The 20,859-nt window shown below is 37.9% G+C and overlaps 1 long non-coding RNA gene across 1 annotated transcript; it reads right to left on the minus strand.

The window, feature by feature from the left end:
- Window positions 1-1,188: 1,188 nt before the first annotated feature.
- On the minus strand, window positions 1,189-3,935 carry LOC142986106 (uncharacterized). Its single transcript, XR_012960323.1, has 4 exons — window positions 3,773-3,935; window positions 2,915-2,985; window positions 1,658-1,889; window positions 1,189-1,417 (listed from the first exon to the last, which is right to left on the minus strand). It is a non-coding gene; the product is annotated as an uncharacterized LOC142986106 (long non-coding RNA).
- Window positions 3,936-20,859: the final 16,924 nt, after the last annotated feature.

Consider the following 20,859-nt stretch of genomic DNA (forward strand, 5'->3'; position numbering starts at 1 on the left):
CAAATACTTTCGCGACACGTGGATAGTCTTTAGATACATAACATAATACTCACAATTTTATTCTAAGTGGAGTTTTGTTTGAATCGCTGTAACGCTGTTCGTTTTCAGAGTATGAAGATTTCTCGTTGTTAGTGGTTTCGGTCTGCTGGTGTGTGTTCTTCCTGAAATTACATAGTTTTGTTTTGTTAATTCATTGTCTATTATTATATTACTCTGTGATCCTCTGGTCTGCAGTATGAACTACTTCAGGTTTGATGGCTCAACGTTAGTGTTTTTCATGTACCTCTTCTTACTACGCTATTTGAAATAGCAGGCGTTATAAGACAACTAGAATAGTAACATAGAGTACGCATTATAAAATGTTTTATTTCACTTCAAATTCAAATTCAAATTCAAAATATCCTTTATTTCGTAAACTTTTTACAAAGTATTTGAAATAGTCACGTATTTGTATTTCTTTTGTCCGTTTCGGAAAAGCTGGTTGCTCGTGAGAAGAAACGGCAAGAAACTCACGGCTTGCTCTTTTAAAATGTCAATTTGCTTGATACAAGATGATTTGATGATTTACTGTGTACACTCAAAAAAAAAGCTGTAAATAAATCTAATTTAGAATTTAAGCTAATAAAAATTGTAATAATCTTCAAAAGGAAACTTATTGGTAGGACACAGTAAAACATTGTACATTAAAACATTAGTACATTATTTGAAACAGACTTGGTAGAAGCAGCACAGTCCCAAGCTTTATTATCGTCCAAATAATCTTTAACAGTATAATAGCCTTTTAAACATAAGTTGCGTTTAATAACTAATTTAAATTTATTGAAGCTTAAATTTTTGATTTCACTAGGGATTTTATTGTAGAATCGCACACATTGACCTCTGAAGGATTTGTTTATTTTTTGGAGCCTAGTGGCTGGAATAACAAGTTTATTTTTGTTTCGTGTATTAATGCTATGTATATCGCTCTTTTTCTTTTCTTCAGTGATTGATTTAATGTTGCAAAATGTTGTTAGTGTTTGTGTTTATAGTCACATGGTATGTAATTCAGTGCGTTCACAACATTATTTTTGTTCACGTCACGGCAGTTTTTCAGCAAATGTGGCTGCACTCACCGAGATGTATTTTGCTTAGTTGTCTCATTTTGGGACTGAAACTCACGGCATAACAGTGGCGTGATAATTACCTTGGTATGGTGATTTTATAATCATCAGTATTAGTTTTAGACCTCACATTAGACGAACGCGTTTCTCGGGCGTGTGAGAGGCGCGGGCGGCGCGGGCTGTGCGAGTGCTCTGCGTATGCGTCGGGTGTTGACGCCGTTCTGCCGCCGTCTGACGTGTGTGCGACGTTTGCGCCGCATGCACGCACGTTGAGTCAGTCTTGCACTTTTGCAGCCAAATCGATCGAACATTAGCTCCTGAAATGTGAAACAATATAATATTAATATTAGTTAGCTGGAAATCTTACTTTGTGTAGTCCAAATTACTGCAATTTTTGCAACCTCTTCCCCACAGCTACAGTATTTCACAGCCCCTTTATTTCAAAATACCATACTATTTACTTGCATCCCCACAAGAGCCTTATTTTAATCCGGCGCGGCAATGAGTTAGGCATGAGCAGCAGCGCATTCGCAAGCTATGATTTGAGTTGATATTACCTCTCTATCAGCAGCAGTGGTGAGGGCAGCGACGAGGGTGTTGTTTTCTTTTGGTGTTCGCGTTAGGTAACCTGATAAGGATCCGTGGAGTGATGTGGGTTCATCGACGATTACAGTCGAGTTAGGAACCAGGGCCTTGAGTAGGCTGCAGCGTCGACATCGGCGATAACCTCAGTTCTTCTTTGCCAAGAGGGGAACGTTGCGATGTTGTCTCCGTCTCTGTCCGCACTCACTGTAATTAATTGTACAGCTCATTAAAACGATGTTTGTGTTGTCTAAGCATTTGTGCCCTTTTTTAGCGTAAACCCAAGGCATCAATCACTTTTCGAAGTCGAATGAGTGGGTTTCGATATAATTATCACTTTTTCTAATAATGAAGGGAAACGTCATGATGCAAACTCTCATACCGAGATGTTTTTAACTCGGTTCTTGATGATATGCAGTCACTTACAAATTAAGCCCAATCTTTTTTATTGACGTGAACTAATCAGCAATATTAGTACGGATTTTATGAGCGCCTAGTAGCAAACAGAGAATAAAAACGAAAATTCTTAAATGGTAAAATGTCTCTCACAGTTACTATATGTATGACTCTTGTATCAAAATGATTACATGAAAACCTGAACATTATAATACGTAGCGCAGACAAGGCCGGCCGGTTTTGCACCCCACAGTTCTGTTTCGTGGTTAATATGGGCTCATAAAAAGTCTATTAATGCTACTTGTATGTCAGCTGCCTTTGTAGTCTGAACGGTAGTGAATACAGCCGTTGAGAACGAGATTTAGGGTTTGATTCCCGTGTCCAGTAAGGTCATATCAAAATTTTGTAATGAATATTTAAACATTTTTAACAGAAGTTCGAAGTTAGGTAACTGGTGGTTTGCTAACATGTCTTTATTAATCGGCCTGCCCCGGTGGCAAAACCGAATATGTTTAGATGAACCCGATAAGGTCACTTTTGTTGATGGTTAGTTTTGCCGAACTGAATATAGCCGCGTCCAGACTAAACGAGCATCCTCGCGAGGCAATATCTCAGTCTATTTTCTTTAAAATCGAAATGAGCGAGACTGGCATATAGCCTCGCGAGACTGCTCGCTTAGTCAGGACGCGACTTATGAATAAGTGTGTGCGTAGACTGGTAAATGGCAATAGACTCGTCTCTATTACATGGGACTTACATAGTCAATGGCCAATAGTGGGTGTATTTCGCAAAACTACACTTTCGGGTAAACAAGCGTTATGTATCTTTGTACTTACTTATTCTCTTGATGATGTTATCTCACGAGCGTGTGTGCGCTGCTGTGTATTCGTCTGTGCTGTCACGATATCTGGAAATTGCAAAGTTGGGGATTAGAGTAAAGAGATTGCGAGCGTTTTTTTGTTTCGTTTTCGAGTTAATGGTTTTTTAGTCTTAATAATTGTGCTAGCACTGGGACTGACAAATCTATCGCTTTTGAAAACTCGTTAATTTTGGTAATAAATAGATGAGATTTTGTTTGAAAACAAAATTTAAAGTGCTGCTTTTTTTATAAATAAATAAATCGCTTATGCTGAAAAAATTTTGTTTATCGGTAACTTTAGACCAACAGTAATATAACTTGTTAAACTCAATTTAAATTCATAAACCAACGGTCCTCTCCCTATACTGATGCTTCAAAAGTAGTGAATGAAAAAATTACATGTTTTAATATTACGTCTGCGTATTCCGACCCCCTAGACGTTGACCCTGAACAGACAAAAGAGGCGGAGCGAAAGCGAATAAAATCAATATGTCTCGTGTCTTGATTTATGATTTATCTTGACAACAAAAATCAACGTAAACATGAGTAATCATTTTCAATCATTGTACTTAAAATATGGATAAAATCATTTTTAGTGTTTTTTATTAAAGTACTATTGAAATAGAGGACTCTATGTGTAACTTTTGCGTCTTTTAAAGTATAAAATAACTTTGTTTCTCGCTTCATTTTGTAGACAAATACATGTTTAGCTACAAAAGTATTATAAACAACCTATAGAACTGTTATTTTGGCACACATTTAGTAAATTATATGCAAGTTAAACGATGTATAAGAGAGATTCTTATTGAATTATAAAAGTTAAAAATATACATACGGTTTACGACTCCAGAAATTATACCTTTCAATTAATTAACACTGTTTTTATGTTGTTTGTCACTGTGAAGTTAGCTTAATACATAGCGTGGACATTTTTACTTGAACTCGCGTGACTAAAGATTAAATTTATGCAAAAGGGCTTGTTTATATACAGATCGTGGCGTCCCTATTGACACATGAAATGTCAATGTCATAATTTATTGCCCGCTACAAGTAGTTGCCGTACTCTTGGTAGATTTGATATGATTTATTTCTCAATAGTTTTTGTGTTATTATGGTTAATAAAAGGACTTTTTATTGTGTTTTAGGTGTGTTATAAATTTGTAGAGTCGTAAATGTTTGTGCTTGTTGGTTTTTTGTTAATTATAATTTGATTTGTAGCTAATGTTATTCATGGTATTTGAATTTAGCTAGAAATAAAATATGTTACATATTCTACATACGTTTTTATAGTTTAATAATCATACTTACACTTAATTTATTTGAATAATATAATTAAATTCTCTTATATTTTTTAAATTCCGTAGATAAAAAATTGCAAGTTGGTAAGCTGTGTTAATTGTAAATTTCTCCGATAAATGAAGTCAATGGTATGCTGGAAAATAAACCAGAAGTCTAGTATATTAGATTTAACATGAAAATAAAATGGTTTAATTTTGTCCCCGATTGTACCTTTCGTAAACGCTTATTCGTGTGTTTTGACATTTCATATGTAGAACTATCTTCGTAAACGCTACTTAAAATTCTGTTGGAGGTATCTTTTAGGTTGTTTAAATTTATTTATAAAAGTAACTCTACAAATTGAGTAATACCCTTTATAGGGGCTAAATGAGGTACTGTAGTATGATCGGCGTCTTTATTATCAATAAATGTTGGTATAGACTCGTCCTAGATATCTGTTTTCTTTAGTTAAATCATTTTCCAAGTATTTGATTTGTTTCAGGTCAAATGAGACGATAGATCTTACAAAACATGCATTTTATAAGAAAAATTGTGTGTCTTTTTATGCTAGTAGATTTAAAATACGTCTTTTGCTACTAATGGGTGTCTGTAGACCCCAAAAAAGCTAATTGATACGTCTTAAAACTTTGTTCACTTTCATCTTCTCTACATGCCTCCTGATTAGTAAATAGGCACCTGACCTTTTGCAAGAGGCCGATTTTTTTTATGTTTTCTTGTAGCCCGACAACTTAGTAGAGAGTAATAATTAATTATTCTATTGTAATTCTAAAATAAGATCGGCTACTGTTTTGAATAGGCGTGTAAGTCACTGATACTTCGAATCCTGAATTTTGAAAACCTGCTACAGCCGCGGATTTTGGTTACAAGACAGTCTACTAAGTTGTCAAGCTGTAGAAAAAAATCCTATTCGAAATAAGTGATAAAATAGCTAAAATCAATCTAATCACTCAAGCAATCCACCACTTAAGGGTTATCCTCTAAGCAGCTGAATACATCATTTATAAGTTGTCACAAAAATGCTCAGAAATGAGGGAGAATGGGTAAAATTCGGGGAGTTTTCCCCTCTCAGGTGAGTAATAGTGTGTTTTTCACTGACTCATTACGGACGCAATTTGTATGGATTTATTTGCGGGTAGACTGATGTCGTGCAGGCATTTTTGGTACAATTTTACACATGTTTTCGTACTCAAACATCATCATTGGCCGGTTTTCATTTATTGCAGATAATTAAGGTGGTGTCAAGTAGAATTAGTTCACATTCGCATAAACTACCGCTATTTGTACCTCAAAAATCGGGGTTAATAATACATAAAATAACAATAACATAAAATTAATACTACAAAAAATAAAATAATTGTATTACTTACTAGAACCAGAAAAAGAAAGGAATAAAACTGAAAAAAGAAACTACTAATATTAATGATGAATAATAAAATTATAATAGTTTCGTTTTTTTTTATTAACCTGTACTGTTCCGTTGTTTGGCAAAGGTCTCCCCTAAAATTTTCGACCGGTTTCTGTCATTAGCTATCTTATGCCAATCCTCCAGATAGGTGTCCAAGTCATCGCAACAACGTTTTCGTGGCCTGCCTCGACGTGGCTGGTCTTCAGGCGTCCATTCGGTCACTCTTGCCAACCTATCTGGATACATCCTAATAACGTTTCCTGCCCAACCCCAATTTAGCCGCGCAGCCATAGTACCCACATCAGTGACTCCCGTTTTTGAGCAGATTTCGGAATTAGGAATTCGGTCTGTTAGCTAAATACCCAAAACGCTTCGCTCTATGGCTCTTTCGAAAACCTTGAGCTTTTGGACTTTTGAGCTTCAGTAAGCGACCACGTTTGAGCACCGTAAGTTAGGATAGGCAAGATACACATGTCGATGAGTCTTCGTATATGTATCATTGTAAGGTTACCCTTGAGCAATGTTACAGACCAGTAGCTTTTCCAGGCGTTTTCGATACGGCGATCGATGTCTTTATCCTGCCTGTTTTCGAAAGAGACTAGCTGGCCAAGGTAGATATACTCATCGACATATTGTATACTAGCTGACCCGCGCAGCTTCACTTGCGTCACATAAGAGAGAACGGGTTAACATTTTCCCTGTTTTTGTAACATTTTTCATTGGTACTCTGCTCCTATTGATGGTAGCGTGATGAAATATAGCCTATAACATTCCTCGATAAATGGGCTATCTAACATTGAAATAATTATTCAAATCGGACCAGTAGTTCTTGAGATTAGCGTGTTCTAACAAAAAAACAAAAAATCTCTTCAGCTTTATAATATTAGTATAGATAGAGGCAACCCGCGACTTCGTCCGCGTGGAAACCCTTCCCGTGTAAATCCTGATCCTACGTGAACTTCGGGGTAAAAAACCTATGTGTTATTCTGGGTCTTCAGCTATATACCAAATTTCATCCTAATCTGTTGAGTAGTATATGCGTGAAAGAGTAACAAACCTCCATTCATACATACTCACAAACTTTCGCATTTATAATATTAGTAGGATCTGTCTACCAAATTTCATCGAAGTTTTTCAATAGTTCTTGTGTGAAGGTAGTTTGAAAGAAACAATCATGAGGAATGACATGTCTGACAGTTGTTTGTTGCATTTAAGTTAATAAAAACTTACAAATACAAAGCTTAATTATTCCTTAATAACAAAATATGTTTTTTTTTTCTCGAAAAATATTCTCAAAATAATTCTCTTAATATACGAAGTCACGCTTCCGTTGCCATGACAACGGAATTTTGTTAATTCAATGTCATTATAACATGTTTATTCGCAACTTCGTTCGCCACCAGAATTTTCCCGAGAAATGCGTCATTTTCCCGGGGTAAAAGTAGCCTATGTCCTTTCTTGGGAATCAAAATATCTCCATACCAAATTTCATGCAAATTGGTTCAGTAGTTTAGGCGTGATTGAGTAGCAGACAGACAAACAGACAGACAGACAGACAGAGTTACTTTCGCATTTATAATATTAGTATGGATCTTGCTCGTCTACCACGACCTTAGGTATGGTGCTGTCGGTCATGACCTGTTTTGGACCGGTTCATCATCAGTCCAACCTCAAGGCTTGCGGTGCTCAGATCTTGGAGCATGTCTTGTAGTTCTGAGGGGGATGATGCAAAGAGGAATATGTCATCCGCAAAGCGTAGGTTTGTGAGTTTTCTGTCCCTAAACTTGATTCCTTTTGACTGTCATGAGTCTGTTAGGGTTTTAAATATCTCTTCAAGAGTGCTTGTGAAAAGTCTGAGAGAGAGTGGGTCACCCTGTTTGACACATTTGTCTGTTTTAAATGTTGGTCCGGGGCGGTAGTTTACTTTAATGTTACCTTATTGTATGAGTCGAAAAAAATGTCATTGACGGGTGAAAGCTTGATGAATGAGTTAATTTCTCGTCTGAGTGAGTTTATGCCAATATTAGTTTTTGATGGAAGTGTATGTATAATATTTGTTGCAGAAAATCTAGGTACAAAGGGAAAGTACGTTGATGAGAATGTTACTCATAAGATGATTGCTGTTGAAAGAATTATGTGGTATTTTATACAAAAACATCAACTCGTAAATGATACGACGTCCACGTAGGGAGACCATGTTATGACTCTTTGCCCGTTGTTTAAAGGGTTGTCTGGTAGAAATATTGTTAAAATAATTGATATAACCTAGTTATTTTATTAATACTTAACATAATATAGCATAAAACTATGTATTTACACAGATTAACATCGATTACAGTACTACTTAACGGCGCGAAACCACTATGACCGCCTTTCTTAGAGCGCGGGACCACCGTGCGATGGGGCGAATGCCGCCATCCGACTTTCGTAGGGCGCATAAATTGGCGGTATACAAAACGTCAATGACTGCACCGGCCACACCGCCGGAGAGCATTAAATTAATCAGAGCTGTGAGCTCCTTCAGCAGTTCACAACCGGCCTCACCGGCGCCCGGACTCACAAGGTCTTTCAGGTGTTGGGGCGTTAGGCCGTCGAGGCCGCCGGCCGATCCACTCCTGGAGCCCACAGCCGCGAGGACGTCCTTCGAAGTAGTCAGGATATGATTCATGTCTGGATCGGGCGAATCTGGGAAAATGAGGTCATCAGGTGGCGTCGGATGCTTGCTCTGCAGACCAGCAAGGGTGTCTGGAGAGCAAGGCGCCACCGAATATGTGCTGAAGAGCAGTCTAGACGCACCAGAAATATCACCTTCCCTCAACTTGGACTCTACATGTCGAAAGACCGAATCATTATTGTATGTGTATGTGTTTGTATAACTTAAAAATGCTGGGTCGAAATAATTGTTAGATTTATTTTAGTTTTGTTTATTCTTTTCATGTTTAATGAATCCAGACTTATTACAATTATTCCTTTTTCACTTTTCACGAAGTAATATTTATTTCATCCAAGGAACTACTTTGAGTGGAGCAAGCGGGGCTAGAATGTTGCTTACCAGATGGTGAGAGACGAAGGCTCGCATTTTTCTTGGTCATGCGTTCAATAGTAATATATTTCTGCGTGAATTTGGACCTCATGCTCAATTATTTCGCGACCTGAGATGTTACTAAGGGTATCAGCTCTCTTTTATCAACGAGCAAAACGATCCGCTATTAAGCAAAGAGACTGATTCAACGGATGACATCCTCACAGTGCCCCTCGACAGCCGGTGCTCGCAGACATTGACCTCTTTCCTTGCAGTAAATCCACCGGTTTTTCCTTTTTCTTTACAATTGGTTGCTGTGTCCAGCTTGACCGCATATGTAGCAGGTTACGGTAGAAGTTTTCTCGGGAGCACGTGTTGAAGTAGACGGACCTTGCTGTTTAGTCATCCCAGAATAATCTTCTCGAAGTCGCTTTTTACAATCGCCTTGCTGATGACCGGGTACTCCACAAAAATTACATTTCTCAGAAAATCTCGCGTCCGCAATTCTAGGTCGCTTGAAATCAGGTTTCGAATTTCCTCCGATCTTCGATCTTTAGATTCTAAACAGCTGAGGTTTGGTAGTGACAGTGTATGCTTTTAGCTCACGTCGTATCAAACCATGCTTCAGACAACACCGATATGATGAATCCAGTTATAACATCTTCGGGCATTTTTGTTTTAGGTATCGTTTTGATCATATATTCCATAAGTGTAGGCCAGCTTCTGTTGCAGTCTCTTTTGATCCAATTTGTAAGTGCAATAATTCATTAAAGTAGTCTTGAAATATTTTTTCTTTACAAAATCTGGCCATCAAACTTTGCTTAAAGTCTTCCATATCAACTCACTTATGTTGTTACAATTTACCTTTTATTATCTTAGTGAGTTTCCTTTTTTGAGGAGCTCGTGGCTTGTTTAACAACAGAAGGTTTAAAGAAGAACAGAAAGTTAAACCAAGCTTGCCAAGGTTGTTTCGTAGATGGGTATCTGATACATATTTAGTTCTACTGTGTTTTGACAGCTTAAATTGTTGGTCCCGACTGTCATTTTCAAAGATCTTAGACAGTCGCTAGCAGTCGTCTGAAGCCTAAAAGTCTGACATTAAGTCTTATCGAAGGTTGTCGTGTTGTTACCCAGGTAACTGTGTCATGGAGGTCATATAAACAGTCGGTAAGGCTGGAAGCCGACTGCAAAATAGTTGCAGAAGAGGCTAGACTGATATAGTGAGTTTCTTTTATTGCCCTGACCTAAATATTTAAAACCTTACAATGGCGCCCAACGTGGGGCCTTCATTTGCGCTATGTCTTACCAAGTGTAACACTAAGGGCATTTCACAGTATATTGATAACAGTTTGGATAAGCTATCCGGTAGATATTCTCTATTTAAGTAGCTCGTAATTGTCTTTACCATTAAGTGTTACTTGCCTCTAGTTGAGGTTTTTGAGTACCCACCGTTATGCTACATTAATTTCATTTAATTAAAGAAATAACTTTACTGAAATGATATCTTAAACCTATCAATGTAGATATATTTTGCCCGAACTATTATCAGACGTTAAGTACGTAACTTAGACACTCACATAATTTCTGGTACATATACGTGAGCGAACACGTCCACACATGCGTGTAGTTACGTATAGTGCAGTTTTATGCTCTAGCACTATTATAATGTATGATCGGCTCGTCATGTGTGAACATGACTGAGCACTTCAAAAAATTAGTTTGTATCGCTCGGTAGGCCTGACTATATTGCTCAACTCCTACATTTACACGCTCGGAAAGTCATTCTGCTGCGGAGAATCTTAACACCGCCTTTTAATTTTTCCTGTGGCGCCATCTCTTATAGCAATAGATGAACTTTTTGCTAACATGGACTTGCAAGTTGTATGTTGTTTATTGCTTCATTAATATTTTAGATTTATGGGTTTCCCTTTATGTGATATAAGCCTAAAAATAAATATTCACTTATTATTGTGACTAGTTTTTCTGTAACATTCTGTTCTGCTGACATTGTGAGTAAAACAATTAATTGCTCGCTGTGATACGATACGCTCGCGAAAATACAAACAAGGAAACAACTAATAATAATCTTATTTCAAATAGTTTCAATTTAAAAGAATACACCCCTCTCTCTCTATCTCTCTCTCTCTTCCATTGCTATAAATCTCTTATAGTAGTGGGGTTAGCCTTCCTGATCTTACTCCTCCACTTTGCTCTGTCCTAGACAAGAGAGAAAGAAAGAAAGAACAGGGTTTATGTATGTAGTAAAACCAGCACAGAGACACACAAGAAAGATATGTACATAGCACAACACGTTATAAAATGGTTGAGGATGTGTCTCACGGCTGTACCAGATCAGCTTAATGTCAAGCACAATAAGTGCTTGATGCTGGTTTTCATCGTCTTCGGAAACTTTTTCCTTTATCTACGAGCAGCGAAAGCAGTAATGCCTTGTTTCCTACGTAGTCTGCTGGCCTCCTCTTGACATGACCATATCACCTCAGCTTACTCTCCTGCATTTTGTCGGCAATGACAAATAATAGTTTTAGAATTCACGTCAGATTTTGAAAAACAGCAGCTTTTATCGAGGATTCCTTGCTTATGAGATGCCTTGGAATATTATTTGTCCCGCTTTTGAATGCCGAGGAAATTGGCTCTATTGTCATCGTAGTCGATATTGTAAGTGACGGACTGTGGCATTTCTTTTACCCCTTGCTTTGTTTCAATTAGTGAGTAGGAAGACCACTCGCTCAGTCTCCACAGGGTAATTGATGGCATCGTCCTGATCAACCACACTGTTGCAAGAAGTATAGTATACTACTTAATCGCCACCAATTTGGGTAAATGTTTTTTCGTTAATTAAATCAGCTTGGTTAATTTTTGGTGTCAATATGGCGGTTCACAAAACCACAAATTATTTTGGTTCATTATTCTCTGAAAGTTCCTAAATATGGACCTTATAAGTTCCTCTTCAGAAGCAACAACTTTTTACGTTACAGAAAGACTTATCTGACCATTATCGTCTTCAGAAAGAAGGCCTTCCCTATCTTTTAACAGAACATCTGCAAACTCTTGGGCATGTGAACTATCACCAAACTGAGCTCTCATATTTATTGTAAACTTGAGCTTACTCATTTGATGCCATATTTTTTTTAATAAGGTGTTAATCTTGTCTGTCCTAATGCCGCAAGTAGGAAGGATCGGAACAGGAATGCTACTAGTAGGATTTACCTAAAATCTTCTGAAAGTAGAAGTGTCAGGTTACTCATTGGTCTGGAATTCGTCGAATGTCTTGTAGCATTTTATCTTTAGCTTCTATTGCCTTTTTTGTCATCGTGCACTCATCTCAAATGATTAGACAGAAATCCTGAAACACTCTCGCTTTGTCACAATTTCGTGTACCAGAGCATGTTGGTTTCAGTACTGTCTAAATCATTTGGGATTTTAGCATCATATGTGCTGATTTTCCACCTGGAAGTAATGTGGCAGCAATACTTGATGATGCTACCGCAAGAGCGATCTTCTGCTGTCACCTGATTTCAGCGAGGACAGCTTTCATCTGGTAAGTTTTTCTATTCCTGGAGCATCTAAAACCAACAGTTTCCCTTCGTTATTTAGGGCGCTTAGAACCACAAAATCAAATATGTCGGAGGATCGGCGAGCTGGCGAGGTGCAATTGGATGTTGATCTGACATCTTTACACCGCTTGGGCGTGCAGATATTAACCAAAATAAAAGTCCTACAATATATTCCGATCACTGTTTTTCTTGTTTTAAATAACAATCACTAAAAATATTTAAAGATTACCATAATAAATCGCGATTAAGAGCAAATAAATGGGTTTGCAACAGTGATGACGTGTGAGTCACTGTCAAAGAATGAATTGAATGACGGCTCATCCGCCATGACAGTTAAAACTCCACACGGGAGTCCCCGCTCTTACAAAAATAAATCATCCTAATGCCAGTGTCAACATCAATCTCAAGTAGGCAAATTTTAATTTTAAAAAATTAACGATCAAACAAAGTGTGCGCCATTTATTATTTTCACCTGCTCTCATTACGGCGCTTCTAAATATGTAGAACAATAGCTTGTTTGAGCGACATATCCCCGAGTGCGTTGTTGATTGGGTTCTGCTTAGGGAACAGGAAGGCCATAAGTGCTAAGGAAATTCCCACCAATTAAAAATCAATATCTTGTATAGAACAAAGGGAACTATTTAACAGTCTGTTATATCTGGTACTTACGGTATTGCTTCCCAGAATACGTAGAAAGTCTTCTGAGAAAAATGTTTTCTACTTTTCCCACATACTTAGCGGGTCCAAAAGAGCACAAAAAGCCAACATTATGGCAAACGAATTCCCCAAACTAATGGGCTAACACTGATACAGGCTTCTTGGAGGGTGTTGTCCCACTGTTAATCACCCTCAAGAAGATGAAGTGCCCTGCAAGTTGCTTTGAAATGAAGGCTACTCTACACCATCAACCGTTTTTAAACATGAAAAAGAAGCTAGTCCACGAACGATATGGAGCAACAGGCGCAAATTAAAATATTCTTCGTTGTTAGCATGCACTGACACTCCACCGGTATATAGCAGTAGCTTTAAAAATTCCTGGGAATCCTTCTACCGGCTGACCACGTCGACGTCGATTAAAAGTTCCTCTCTGTTTATTGTAGGTGTTTTAAGAAGGCACCTGGTTTTATGTCAAAGTTCTTGCTAAGTCTTTTTCTTGACATAATTTGATAAAAGCCAAAAGCTTTTTTTCTACACGGTCTCTAACATTACTGGGGTCAGAATATATACGCCGGCCATTTTCCAAATGAATGCCCAGATGTATGACCGTGGGAAACCGTTCATGGATGGAAAATCCTAATATTCGCCAAATTGCTTCGGAGGTACTAATAGCGACCGGATTGGTACCTGGTAACTTCATCTCAGTCACCTCCCTGCAAAGCAAATACAGCTTGATCACTCTCCTTATTAATAAATTTACAAATGTATTTAATGGATTCCACACTACTGAACAGTTCCACATTGGTGTGAGCATTAAATGTTTTGAACAAAGTTGGTGAAATAGGGGACTACCCAACTATTATTAACAGTTATCTGTTGCCCATGCACTCTGACATCCACAGTGAATCCACCCTGCTGTGGTGAACGTCGCCGATATAACGAATATAAATTTTCACCTCTCACAGTTTGTTCTTTAATTGCATTGGGATATTTGCTCGTGCAACGATTATCTTGCATGCATGGAGTCTCTGTTTACACTGCTACAAGAGCCAAAACCATTATGTGTCCTAACATTATCGTACAGTACAGGATCGTTATTCGGATTTGGTAACTCTGCTCCCATTACTTTCCTTTTGCCATTTCAAATCTGCACTTCGCCATTTCAGAGCAATTGACAACCATGCATCCGGTTGCAGAATATGCGGTAGAGTAAATCATAACAGTATATGTTAATTAATGCACTCTCTTCCTTGTCGACGCAAGGTAGAGTCCCATGGCCAGTGATTACTCCTTGAGACTCATTTGATCCTTCAGATGATATCGACATCCTGGAGAACTTCGCATTCGATCAAAGTTTAAGCGGCCATGGCGCTGTTTTTCAGTCTTTTCTTGCCGTTCTCCAGCAATTCTCTCTCTCTCTCTCTCTCTCTCATTTTCTAATACATTTGTCAGATTTTGTTGCGTGCAGAATTGGGTTAATGAATGGTGATCAGCGGCCAGTCGTACATCATGTTTTGCACTGGTTTCTGGAGACCTAGAAATAGATGTGTGATGCTGAGAACTCAAGCGTGATTCCCTCTCCGTGAACGTTTCTGCCTCGCGTGACAAAGTACGGCGATCACGATCAGCGATTAGATGCTCATTACGATCCACGCTGGTCTCTAGAGACCTTGAAGTAGTTGAACACGCTGAGAACGCAGGTGCAATTCTATTTGTGTGTAACATTCACGTGATACGATCGATGACGCTGATGGTCAGCGCTGAGTCGTGTTTCACGATCCAAAGAGCTTTTAGAAGTGCGAGTTCCTGATGTTCTCGAACAGCATCAAGTCTTGCCTGACGCTGTTCTTGGGATCTAATGACTCTCAATTAAAATCAAATCATTTATTCATTTAGGTCAAATGCTGACACTTATGTTAGTCAATGATACAGAGAGTGAATTTACCGCCAGTTCGGAAGGTAGGGCCAATGAGAAGAGCTGGCAAGAAACTCCTGGCCAATCTTTTAACTTGTCGGGAGCTTTACGAAAGATTTGACCTCTTTCTAGGCATGTTTGTAGCTAAGGATATAATAATAATAATAATAACCCGCAGCTCACCTTGAGGCGAGTTGACGGGGAGCAGCAACCCCGGGGTACGTGAGTACTCTGGGGGAAGTCACGCTTCCTCATCTCCTGCTTGCCTTAGTTGGCTGGTTGGAGTGAAAACTGACGAGGAAGTGGTCCCTGTCTCTGGCTTGCCTTCATTGGCCGTCGAAGTTGATTATTTTGTAAATATTATGTTTATGAAATGAACACACACAAAATTTTTACTGTTTTTTTATATGTATAGTTATAGATAAATGGTCTTCCATCTTGCTACTGCTCTGATCTTCCAACATTCCTTATTGTCCAAAGTAATAACAATATTTGATAAACAAATACCTTTATATTCAAGCTTCTATTCTTCGCATAAACTTTTGTTAGTTTAAATACATATTGATGCATTACTGTACACAAAGCGATCGACTTTGTGCCCGAGCATACATTAGAACCGAGTCCGAAGCACTGAAGTGTTTTGCAAATATGCTGCTGCTTCCCCAGGTTTTCGTAGCTACTCGTAGAGCAGCTACGGCGTAGAGCTCTACGAAATTTAAATATTAATCCAGGGTGTCGATTGATTGACAGCCGTGATTTAAATGTAAAGATAGGACCTATAGATTTAGAGTACGGCATATATGGCAAGAATTTGCACTCTACAGGAGATCTGCTCACTTTTTAGCAGTGCGAGCTTTCTGCAGTACCTGCCTAATCAATTTTGATGATCATCAGTGAGTGAGTGACTGAATAATGTACGAAATCGATATATTTTAGATATCAATAAAATCAAAAGCGTAACAGCTATGTTACTGAAACTATAAAGGTTTAATATCTCTTACTTACATCCATACTTAATATTATAAATGCGAAAGTAACTCTGTCTGTCTGTCTGTCTGCTACTCAATCACGCCTAAACTACTGAACCAATTTGCATGAAATTTGGTATGGAGATATTTTGATACCCGAGAAAGGACATAGGCTACTTTTTACCCCGGGAAAATGATGCATTTCCCGGGAAAATTCAGGTGGCGAACGAAGTCGCGAATATTCAATATTATAATGACACTGAATTAACAAAATTCCGTTGTCATGGCAACTGTTTTAATGGCGGAGAATATTTTTCGTGAAAAAGAGCATATTTTGTATCATCACCGCTACGACCAATAGGAGCAGAGTAACAGTAAAAAGTGTTACAAAAACGTGGAAAATTCTGACCCATTCTCTCTTATGTGACGCAAGCGAATTTGCGCGGGTCAGCTAGTACATTATAATTTTGAAATTCATGTCTATTTGGTAAAATCTGTAGTAAAAATTCGAATGTACGACGAATCGCTTTGAGAAAAAAAATTATAGAGTCGCTTTGCTTCGCTTGGCTCATCTTGACGAAAACACACAAGAGTGTCCCTGTCAAAAGCGGAGTAGAGTATTTATTAGTCACCGATGTCTTACATCGCTGGACTATCAAAAATTGTTATGCAGATAATAGCTGCAAGAACGTAACAAGGGTTTATGTCATATTTTTAACTCTTATTATTATTAATACCGCTACCGATGCCGCGCCGGTAGTCATTCAGTTGCGGAGAATCTTAACACCGACTTTTAATTTTTCTTGTGGCGCCATCTATTATGACAAATGATGAACTTTTAGCTAGCATGGACTTGCAAGTTCCAGTCCAATTAAGACTACACGATGTGTACCTATGTTTTTATTGCTTTATTAATGTTTTCGATTTAAGGAGTTCCCTTTTATGCTATAAATTCAAATTCAAATTCAAATTCAAAATATCCTTTATTTCGTAAACTTTTTACAAAGTATTTGAAATAGTCACGTATTTGTATTTCTTTTGTCCGTTTCGGAAAAGCTGGTTGCTCGTGAGAAGAAACGGCAAGAAACTCACGGCTTGCTCTTTTAAAAATGTCAATTTGCTTGATACAAGATGATTTGATAATTTACTGTGTACACTCAAAAAAAAGCTGAATAAATCTAATTTAAAATTTAAGCTAATAAAAATAGTAATAATCTTCAAAAGGAAACTTATTGGTAGGACACAGTAAAACATTGTACATTAAAACATTAGTACATTATTTGAAACAGACTTGGTAGAAGCAGCACAGTCCCAAGCTTTATTATCGTCCAAATAATCTTTAACAGTATAATAGCCTTTTAAACATAAGTTGCGTTTAATGACTAATTTAAATTTATTGAAGCTTAAATTTTTGATTTCACTAGGGATTTTATTGTAGAATCGCACACATTGACCTCTGAAGGATTTGTTTATTTTTTGGAGCCTAGTGGCTGGAATAACAAGTTTATTTTTATTTCGTGTATTAATGCTATGTATATCGCTCTTTTTCTTGAAATGTGTTATATATATATAAACCTAATAAATAATTTTCACAAATTATTGTGACTAGATATTCTGTAACATTCCGTTTTACTGGCGTTGTGAGTAGAGCAATTAATTGCTGCGATACAATATCCTCGCTAGAATACAAACTAGGAAAGAATTGTTAATAATCTCATTACAAATTATTTCAATTTAAAAGACTTTAAAGTCCTCATTTAGAGCTTCCATAGAAATGTGTGTTGATATTGTTCTAAAAACTTTAGCGTGACGATTCGGATAGCTATCTGAATGATTAGCAGGTTGATTGATAGATAGGGACGGGTTAAGGAGAACTTTGCTCGACAATGGGACATTATTAGTAAAAAGAAAGATAGGGTTCAAGATGCTGTTACATTGCGATCGATATCACTGTTTTACCAACTGCTGACTGTGACTTTTCGACTCAATGATAAAATCATTGCGCAAAAAAAAATGTTACCTATTGCTTATTTAATTTTCACACTGCTACTTTCCCAAGGTTTCGGAGCCACTCGTAGAGCTGCTACGGCGTAGACCTCTACGAAATTTTGAATGTTAATTCAGTGTGCTGATTGCTGATCCTCGACTTATGTGTAAAGTTAGGGCTAATAAATTTATGAATATATGTTAGAAACTTGGCTCTTCACACGATCTGATTGCCTTATGAATTTAATCATCAGTCAGTGAGTGCATCAAGTAGGAAATCAATGTTTTTTTGATGTACATAAAATCAAAAGTGAAAAAGGTATGTTACTGAAACTATATAGATTTAATAAATCTACTACTGACATACATCATATTTTGTAAATCATGTTTACGTGGTATATTCTAAAACCGAGTTACGATGATTCAATAATGCAACAAAGTACTTTGAGTAAGAGCCACAGCGCCACTGGGCTTCGCTTGGCTCATCTAGACGGAGGGACACGAAAGTTCCCTAAGTTAAAGATATGTGTAAATTTTTATTAGTCACAACGAGGACCCTAATATCCTTGGGCCGTCATTGTGTAATCTATACTAATATTAAAATTGTAGAGTTTGTTTGTTTGTTTGTTTGAACGTGCTAATCTCAGGAACTGTTGATGCGAATTGAATAATAATTACTGTTGGATAGCTTGTTTATTGAGAGATGGTATGGGCTACATAATATTACGCCACAAACTTAAGGAGCGGAGTACCAGTAAAAAATGTTACAAAAACGGGGAAAATTATGACCAGTTCTCCCTTATGTGATGCAAACGACGTTGCGCTTGACAGCTAGTAACAAATAATTCTATACAGGTATCTCAATGTATTACACCACTACTTAGTGGTTTGCCTCTTTGGGCGTTGGGTAAGCTTTCTCAGGCTTGTGGGTCTTTATGGGGCGACCGCGTAGCGTGGGGCTTGTGGTACATGCGTCGGCACAAGCGGCCGTGAAGACACACGTGGCGATTTGGTGGCTATGCCTGCCCTTCTGACGGGAGAGTCCCACATAACCCTGCACTCCACCCAGGGTGCAGGTGTAGGGTTAATGCATTAGCCACGTTAAAAAAAAGACTCGTGGGCCTTTTACAGTGGCGGCATGATGTACCCGTCAAAACGGATAGGTCCTTGAGGCGGTCTTTGACCTTACTGTTGTCCTTGCCCCTTGGTCACCTCATCGTTCGTTCGTCGTATGGTTAGTGGTCAACCTAGTGTCAAAGTCGTTCAAGCCGCCCGAGAGGCCTTTGACATGGCTTAACGACTGTTATCTTAGAAGACAACAGCCGGGACCGACTTTTTACGTGCCCTCCGAAGCACGGAGACGCCCATCTCCAATACCACTATGCGGTCACCCATCTATGAAATGACCGCGCCTAGGATTGCTTAACCCACAGATCGTTTACCAACCGGTGAGCGCAACTGGCTACGGGCGCCTCAACCTCAAAGTCAGGCTAGCAGCAAGTAAGTATATAAGTTTGGATTTGCTCTGTGCGATGATGCGTTTGCAAATGTGGAAAAGTAGAGTAACTAAGTAAATAATAAAGATTGATATAAATAATTATTTTAATTTAACTTGATACTGGTCAATTAATAAGAGATAATAGCATTTATAATTAATTTAGTTAGGTCTAGGTCACAATAATATTAGGTCGGGGAAAAAGTCTTTTCGTATTACAGTATGTATGAACTTGTAATAAAATCTTTTCTGTACACAAAAAATCTCCATATTTGGGTACCTTACGAGCTCGCTGAAAGAAATCTAATGAACCGTCATGTCATTCGTGATTCTTGAAGCCAAAGAGATTTTAATTACAAATTCATTCATACTATAATGCGAAAAGACTTTTTCCCCGACCTAATATAATTAAATAAATAGTTAGTCGGCAGTAACACACTGGCTGGATACATTTTCGTTTTGCGACGACAGCGATGCACTCGACACTTGTAGTTACGAAATTGGCTGACACTTCAGTATCTGAGTGTAGAACGCCTGTAAAGAAAGAAACATTTTCGTATTTATTAAAAAGTAATGATTCAATCGTTCGCCTGTATTATCACTATTGACCCTTTGACTGCCACGGTCGGCTATACTCGACAAATCAGAAAATGCTCACGACGCTTTCGTCGGACAACCTGTCATCGAGAAATTTTGAATGAAAATCTCATCATCGCCTCTGACGGACGTCGTAGGAAATGTTTTGGCAGTACATTCTAAACGTCAAACTTTTGGTAATCGAAAGTACCGACTGTTGTTGAGCTCACCGATCGGTAAACAATCAGTGTGTTAAGCAAACCTTGGCGCGATCGATTGTTGTGATATTTGAACTAGGCGTCTCGGAGGGCGCGTAAAACGTCGGTCTCGGTTGCCGTCAATTAAGATGACGGTCGTTAAGCCACGTCTAAGGCCTTCACGAGGTTTGAACAACTTGACACAAGTTTGACCACTAACCATACGACTAGAAGAATATTGTCACGATTATTAGGCAGGTTTACACGAAAAGAAATGACTATTGCGAGGCATGATTATTTCGTCATAGTTTTATTAACGCCGTACAAGGTGCCTGAATGATTTTGGGACAGACGGCAGCGTCCTTTCGTCTGCATTAACGTTTTAAAGAACGAAAATTGGATAGCGGCACGCTGACTTTACAACTCCAATTTGGAAGGCAAATGGAGATTCTATCACTTTTAATCCACGAATTATAAAAAATAAACTTTATCAACAACTGTGTGATTCAAAAAATTATAGTAAATAGGATTGTAAATCAAAGTTTTCAAACTATTTAGTGCTACTTACCGGTCAATGTTAAAAGCGCTTCAAACTCGAAAATTGCGACTATAACCCAACTTTAAGTTATGATTTTTTTCGATTTAAGTTATAAACAATACTATTGGCTTAGAATATAACGTTTTTCTTTTCATTATTTCAATGAGATAGTCAAAGTAATAAATCATAACCTTTTTCGAGATTGTATAAACAAGAGACGGATTGTTATTGCCATATGCAAAATTATGAATGTTTGTTTGTTTCTCTACATAGAGAGTAGAGACCCTGG

This window comes from Anticarsia gemmatalis, chromosome Z, assembly GCF_050436995.1.
Source record: "Anticarsia gemmatalis isolate Benzon Research Colony breed Stoneville strain chromosome Z, ilAntGemm2 primary, whole genome shotgun sequence".
Taxonomy (NCBI): Eukaryota; Metazoa; Arthropoda; class Insecta; order Lepidoptera; family Erebidae; genus Anticarsia; species Anticarsia gemmatalis.